The sequence below is a fragment of the Hibiscus syriacus genome, unplaced genomic scaffold (assembly GCF_006381635.1).
Source record: "Hibiscus syriacus cultivar Baekdansim isolate YM2019G1 unplaced genomic scaffold, ASM638163v2 tig00110610_pilon, whole genome shotgun sequence".
In the NCBI taxonomy this organism is placed as follows: domain Eukaryota; kingdom Viridiplantae; phylum Streptophyta; class Magnoliopsida; order Malvales; family Malvaceae; genus Hibiscus; species Hibiscus syriacus.
This window is the reverse complement of record NW_024062800.1, coordinates 2,790,365-2,799,181: the sequence shown is the minus strand read 5'-3', so window position 1 is coordinate 2,799,181 and position 8,817 is coordinate 2,790,365.

Genomic DNA, 8,817 nt, shown 5'->3' with positions numbered 1-8,817 from the left:
CGGAAGCTCTAGGATTGGGCTGAAGTGACACAGTTCCAGCCATGTTCCGGGGTCCAACCATCAAATGCATGTAAACAATACAACGTATTGGTGTATGCTAATGAAGTATCCAAAGACCGTATAATATCATGACATTCCAGTATGTTTTTCAGTAATAATAAACATGCTTAACAGAGTAGACACAGTAGCAATAACATACATGAGGTATAAACACACACACACAACACCATTCAACAATGAATATATACAACCACATCAGGTATACACATATATATAAAGTTTTCAAACTATCACAAAAATACAATACATCTGACAAAAGTTATTCCGAGGCTGCAAAGCCACGACAGAACAGAACATGTTCTGGCCGGGGACGCCACCATAGTGCTACATTACGGTTACGGTATCGTGATTTCTGGTGTTGTGGACGTTACAACGTGATTTATTTACTAAAAATAATTATGATTTTATATTGCATATATGGTATCGTGGTTACCTTAAAAAATGTTACGATGTAACTGTTATATTATGTTACGACCGTAATTTAATACTATAGACGCGACAGACTTGGTTGACAAGGGTTCTGATTCTATGTTAGACCTAGGATGGGTGGAGAATAAGAGGTGAGGAATTATGATCGGTGAAGGCAAGCTGACAGACGGACGATGCAATTCGAAAAGTACAGAGGCTAAGAATGCAACAGCGATGCAAAGAAAAGGAAAATAGGGTTCTGAGAGAAATTTATTAAAAAGATGGGCTAATTGTTCAAGTGTTCTTAAACGCTTCTGAGGTTCACGAAAATGATCCAAACGTTCTAAATTTCATATTTTTACCCATACATTTTCACATATCTTTTATTTAACTCCTAAAATTTAGCAAGCTAAACATTTTAGTCTCATTTCTCAATTGAATCTCAAAATTGACTTTTCAGAATTATCATTTGAACTTTTAATCCATTATTCAAGACGTGAAAAACAGCATTCTAATAAAGATAAAAATTTGAAGTGTAAACTATACCAGATAAAGACGTGAAAAATAGCATTCTAATAAAGATAAAAATTTGAAGTGTAAACTATACCAGATACCACTGAATTTTAGGCGTTGTATCGTTTATACCATTAGACTTTTAATTTTAACAATTTTAGAACTGAACTTATTTCATTTCAATTATAGCAATGGGATGTTAAATCATTAACAGTCGAACTAAAATGACGTCATTTTAGAGCGGCGTGTACGTTAGTAGTCATCATCCATGTCATCAGTCGTCAGTCACATCATCATGTTGTTAATGATTTAACGGTTCAATGGTATAATTGAAACGAAAATCAAAGTTCAATGCTATAAATGACAAAATTAAAAGTCAGTGGTATAAATGATATAACGTCTAAAGTTTGGTGGTATCTACTGTAGTTTACACAAATTTGAAAAAGAAGTTTAAAATTAGGCTTAACTAGAAAATAAGTGCCCAAACTATACCTTATTTTCCCAAAGTGGTGCCTAAACTTTTTCTTGATTCATTCTAGTGCCTAAACCTACAAAAGTTACCACTTTAGATACTCCGACCGTAATAGTCGTTGAAAAACTCCGTTAAGTTACTCGTGTTATGTTCTGATAATTTTAAAATTTTATTTTTTAAAATAAAATTAAAAATTAAATATATTTTTTTTTAAATAATACCCCATCGGACCCACATCATTTTCTTGTCCTTGCTCCCCCCACATTCTTACCTTGTAAATCCTAAATCCTCCCTTCGTCCCACTACAAGTGTCCATTATTAACTTTTAAAAAGTCAAATTTTTAAACTTTGACCATGCATATTTTTAATTTTTTAAACAATTAATTTTTATGAAATATATATTTGAAAACTACTTGATTTAAGGTTTTCAAAATATATTTTTCATATTTGTATCAACAATAAAATTTAAATAATAATGAGTCAAAGTTAAAAAAATTGACAAAAAAATTCAAGAGTGAACATATTTAATGGGACAGAGGGAGTAGTAAATAACAAAGGCAATTATTGGAAAATAGATGGTTGGAAAACAAGGCATTAGTATTGAATGGGAACATTAAATAAAATATTTAAATGGAATGATAATTGTGTCATGATAATCCACTACTTTAGAATTGAATTCACTCCGATGTGTGTAATCGCTACAAACACCCAAAAAGTAGGGTGGACTTTGGTAGTACTTCTCTTCTCTTGAAACTCAGAATTAGAACTCAAAAACATCTTGAAAACACTATAGGGAAGGAGAGTTTTCACATAAATATGTGCTTGGGATGAAACAAAATGAGAAGACTTGTCCACTATTTATAAGCTAAATAGTGAAGGCAAAATCGTCATTTCATTCAAAAAATAAAAAATGTTATTATCAACAACATTAAAAATACTATTACTTCTGAGAATTATTAACATTCTCCCACTAATGCGAAAGAATTCTTTCGTAAAAAATGAAAGCAATGAAGTTAAAATAAGAGAAGAACAATAGCGAGATTAGTTGCTTAAGCACTAGAGAAGGTATCTGGAACTAGTGCATAATGATAATGAGTAATTCTTCTGTTATATAAGTGAACGAATCTTGAACTTTCTAAGATTAGGGTGAACTCATAACACACAACTAACCCCTTCATCCACTGAAGTCCTCGATGTGTCTACAAAGTATACATATATGAACATATATATATATAGCCCTTTTTCTTCAAGATTCTAATAAGTGTACTAGAAAAATGACCCAACGATTTCATAGAAGGTGGCTAATCCTTCTCACTTACGTAGGTTATTTCATCAGGTTCCCAAAACTGGGCTATAAAATAATTAAGAGCTTTTACAACAGCTCGTCCTCACAATAGGTAAGGTGAATTTCTTCAAGTTCATATTAAATGAACCACCCAAACTATGGGTTAAGAAATCATTGGGAATAAATATTCAACCTCATTAATTGATAAATTTAATATGTCATGCTCATTAGGATAACCTAAACTCTTGGGTTTGAATTCATTAAGAGTTTTAAAAAAGTTCATCCTCACTAGCAGTAAGTCCTTCTCACTAAGACCACCCTAATTCTGGGTTATGAATTTATTAAGAGCAATTAAGCTCATTCTGTGCATGTACCTTATTCATCATAAGGATAAGAAATATAAATGTATACTATAATTCTTTCCATGGCTTTGTTTGACCACATTGAACTTAGATAACTAAATTGAGTATCCACCATGAATTCCTTAACCAATGGGCTTTACACCTATTAACAAGTGTCGTTTTACTCATCAAAATAAATTAAATCCTCTTCTCAAATAAAATAACAAAAATAAATAGTAAAGTAGAGAAAAAGGTCTATCCACGAGCACTTAGTAATTTATGAAGTAATTCTGTGTTGATTTCAGTCCAAGAAGCTATAACAAAAATAATAAAAAGGGGGTTTATGATCAAGAGATGTAGTAGAAAATAAAGAATTAAAAATTCATGTAGTATGAAAGAAAGTGGTAAAATAAAGATTAAAGATATTGATAAGAAAATCGCCTTGAGCTAACTTTGTTTCAATTCTGTTTGATCATCGAAATGGATATTTTCTCTGAGATTCATGTCGGTTACAGTCTACAAGGCTCAACCCATTGTAACTTGCCTTTCTTTTTAGTAACCGATCTTCTCAAGTCACTCTTCGAAAGTCGATTCTTGAATGGACTAACCACAACTATTGCCATTAGAACAAACAGAATTAAGTACTAGTAAGGCTCAACTTGGATTATGTTGTCTCGTCGATAATCGAATCCGATCTCAAATTTTCTTAGTAGACCGCCGCTAAGTGTGTTCACATGAAGTCGAATTTGCCACAGGTCAATCCTTCCTCCCAACTACAAATTAAAACAACATCCAGACCAACGTTGACTTTTTGAAATGAAAGCGTTTTAATTTTGTAAGTAAGGTTGATTGCCAAACTAATAAAACAGAAGACTGAGAATGTACCCCAAGGGTATTTTAGTGCTTTTTAATTCTCAAATATGGAATTGAGCCATCACTCGCTAACTCTCGGCTAATAAAGAAATTAACCAAGCATGGTGAAAACCATACTTAGCATATTTTGGGAAAACGATAAAAGTGTAAAAGCGAGAAAGCGTAAATGAAAATAAAATGAACTTCAATTAAAACATAATAAATAAAACAAAGTGAATTCAAGATAAAGGATGTGTACTTAAGCATTACCTTAAGAAGGATATTTATAGGCTTCTAAACCCTAAAAATAACAAGAAATTCAAAATAAAAATAATCCTAAAATTCCAAAGATAATTCAAATATTTCAAATTCAAATTTAAAAACTAAGTTCTAAAATATCTCTCCAGATTGTGCTCACTAGGCTTCTTCTAGAATATTCCACCCTCTAGAAATGTTACGTCAGACCCGCGTCGTGCCCAGGGTCGTGCCCATGTCTCCAACTGCGACCAATAAATAAAAAATACATATTACACCCTTTTTCTTCCAATTCCAATAACCAAGCCACTGTATATAAAATAAACAAAATACAATCCAAATTAGCAGTGATAAGTTCATAAATAGGAGAATTAACAATTAAAAAGCGACAATTAAAAATGCTCATCAAATTCCCCCTCACTTGTCTCATGTTTTTCCTTAAGCATGCTTTGATCAAACTAGTTAAGAACTTAATATACTTTCCTCCATTTCATTTCATACCAAGGCAAACTATGAAAGCCAGGCTCACAATAACCATTTGTATCAAAATACCAATCAAGTGAATAAACACAAATAAGATTAAGTAAATAACATTGCAACTTCCAATCATTCATCAATAAAAAATTCAACCTTGCTTAATTCCTCACAAAGATTCACTCAATCCACTTGATGCAAGCTCGTTCTCACCATTCACAACAATACTTTCCTTAGCACTCAAGGGAGAACTCCTAAACTTTATATTGGTTGGGTCTTTGCTATCTTATAACATTGGTTCTTCCTAAGTCTATTTAAGATATTATCCTACCATTTTCCCTTGTTTCTTAAGCCCAAACCATTTTCATTTCAACAACACTTCCGCAACCATTCATATATCAGAAAATAGCCTTCCATATTCACCTACATCAACATCCAAACCACTCTGTTCAAGCCATTCACTTACTTGTAGGTTGTTTTGCTTCCTTCCTAGATCCACAATCAATTGAGGGTATATTACCTTTACATCACCACTCAAATGTGTTTTGGGTGCAAATACGCTCAAAGTCAAATAACATTGCAACTTTCAGTTATTCATCAATAAAAAAATTCAACCTAACTTAATTCCTTACAAGGATGAACTGGGATGAATTCTAGGTAGTTTTAGTAGGGATTATTAATACTGAGGGGATGAGTATTGATACTAACCCTCTGACATCGATATTGAGGGTATTTGGTATCGATACTAGGCCATTTTTCAGTTGTCATAAGATGTTTTTGGTACTAATACTCATAGGGGTATCAATACTAGCCTATAGGGTATCGATACTACATGTAAGTTATCGATACTACTCATTTTAGATGGTTAAATTTGACTTCATTAAGGCCTATAAGAGTCAAGGATGATATGTAATGGTATAATTTAGTCATGAGAGGCATAAATGGATAAAAAGGGGCCTATAAACACTCGTAAGAGTAGGTTACAACCAAAGTAACCATACTAGGCGTAATACATCCAAATATTTTCAGTTGAGCACGTAGTGTGTATCTAAAAAATGAGGGATTGTTGTCGAGGATATACAAAAAAGAAATATGATAAACTAATCTGATTATGAAATACCAAAATTAGGTACTATGAGAATGCTAGTGAACCGAGAACGTACAGTTGTCCCTCTAATTCGAGGATGAATTGAGGGAAAGAGTGTAAGAGAGACTAGTGTATCTCTACCAAGTTATGAATCTGAGTTAGGTATTAGGCTAATAAATAATACAAAAAGTGAACAGTGAAAGACAAAATCATCATAAAACCGTGAAACACATAGAGATCTCCTAGAGACAAAAATAACTAAAACCCCCTTTAGTGTTAAACAACTAGATTAAAGCAGCTTAATAGACTAATAGCTATAATAGACTAATGAACCCTTGCATAACGTTCTAAATAAGAGAACAAGCGAGATATCAACTAGTAAGGGGATGTCCTTAGCTTAGTATATTGAGCCATACTAGTGTATGGTGAGGATACCTCATTTACCCTAGTAGGGCATTGTTAGTGGTGTGTAGCTAAGCTCAGTTGCCCTTGTAGGGGTATTGTAAGTATTTTGTGGCCTTGAGCCCTCAATTATTCATGTATAGTTGCAATAGTCCAGTACAACGGCTATCTTTAGAGCTTGGCTTGACAACTGTGTGAGATCGAGCCAATGCTTCAATTGAGCAGGAATTGTACCAATGCTATGTGATCACCAGGTTCCCCCTCCTTGATCTACCTGATTTCTATGTAAGAATAGGAGATTATTCAGTAGCTAACTAGTATATAATAGCTATGTGAGACCAGATACCAGTAGTGTGTTTCATTCAAATAATGCACAATAGTGTTATTTGTTGCATTCAGATAATGCACAACAATGAGTCATGATTTACATTTAGAGAATGCAAAACAATTACAATCACTGGGGTTAGAGACCTAATAGAGGTTTACTCATAGCAAGGCCCTTAACAGAGGATTAAGGGAATCATGAGACTTATATTTCAGCGATAGAACAGTTAAACCTTAAGTATTATGTATGTACTTACTTCTTAGTATCATGTATTTAGCATGCTTGTGTTTATTGGACTCATAGATCTGCTCTAGATTAATGATTACACTACTGGATTTGTAAGCTCAGCGTTCGGATGTTTTCTATTTGCAAGTTATTAGCTTGAGTCGTTCATGGAGCACTGTCGCAATAGGAATTCTATCATCTCCCTCAGAGTACTATAATGTAGCTTTAGTGGGCATGTGTATTCATAGGACCCTTATTATTGTATTCATATTTATAACATTAAGTTTGTGTTATTTTGATTTAAACTATGTGTCACAGAGATCTAATTTATAAAAGTGTTTTTTATAACCGTCATGTATGTTAATTTTTGTACCATTCAATATGTTTTGAAAATGAAACTGAACAGTTTTTGAAAATCAGGGGTCACCTCGGTAGCCAAATATGCCACTTTATGCTCAATCGGGTTTAGGTTGTTACACTTATATATTTGAAATTATGTCATTCTGAATAGAAATTCCTCTAAGTTTGAGGTTTGAACTATCTCTTTCTTCTTGATATCTCATCATCATAAATATTTTTCTGTTAAAAATTTGTAAGAAACATGCATCTATGTGTGAAAATGTGAATGCAATTAAATGTATATAAATGTAATGCATCATTTTTTATAGAAATAATGTTCCCATGGATGCAAAAGTTTCGATCATCATTCATTTTCTTAACTTCAAAGCAGAAACTTCAATATTTTGTTTCTTCTTATTCTTCATTCAAAACATACCCTAGTAGCAGTGTGGTAGCTTATCAATTCGAGCTTGTATTTATAAAAAAAACATTGTTATCTTCTAGTGTCTTTTCAAATTAAATACCTTCATATTCCATTATTGATCATTCAGGAATCTGCCTTAGTATCCATGTGACTACTCATCAATTCAAGCATGTATCTTGTCATCTCATGTACAAACATTTCATATGTCTTCTGATTTTAACTTTGCTTCGGAACTTCAAGAATATGTATTTTATACCATGATGAACACTTGTCTGGTTTCTTACCACAGTCAGGTATATGGGCTTGATGTCTCTTCTATCTTCAAACTCATTTACTCTATCAGATTGGTTTGTTTAGGACTCTACTTCCAATCGATGCATGAATGGTTTGTTTTTCAAGATAAGTTCTTCTTGTCTTTGTATTCTTCCACTAGCATTTCAAGTGACATGTTCATTCTCATTTTTATTGATCTCGTTGTCTTCTTGATTCAAATCTTGTTATCTCAACATGATCTGAGTCTCTTAGTAATTCCCCAGTCTGAGTATTTTTTTTTCATAGCTCTTCTTTATTTGAGTGTTAAAATTTCAACATTGATTGGTCCCACTCTTGTTTCATTTATCAACAATCACATGCTATCAGCTTGGAAAAAATAGAAGTGTTATCAAAATATTTTCATTTTCTTTTCTTTGATTTAATAGTTTTACAGCAAGGGCTTCATTTGAGAAGATTTTATACCCATATGGACATCGGCATTGGGTCATTTAAAAAGCTTTTGAACATCATTATCAACTTCAATTGCAAAATTGCTTTCTTATTTTCAAGCTTGCTTAGAAAAGTGATTAATATATCTAATACGAAAATGTATTGAGTCTATTATTGATATTTGATGATGTTATACTAAGCCATACATTTTCTTATTAAAGTAGCCATTTGCTTCTCGATCTGTTATTACTATTTGATGATTTCACAATGAAGTGTGAAATTTTTTATTCTTGAGTATTTCGACCATTCAAACTTTATTACTTCAAAAATATGAGGACATCTTCGTTGCTCCTGCATCACTTATTCTCTTTACTCTTCCATCATTTCTTGCCTCAATTCTCTCATTAGCTTCAAGGACCTTTTTTTATTTTTGAGAGATTATTTTATTTGAATTTTTTTCTCAATTTTATTATTATTTTGAAAAAATTAAAAAAATAAAATAATTTTAGAAAACAAAATGATTCCCTTTACTTTAGGCTCATTATTTAAATAAACCAACAATTCAATGAATATTAAATAAATCAAGAATTTTTATTTTTCACAAATTATAACCCTTTGACAAGTGGTACGATTGATAGATTGGTTTTGGGTTG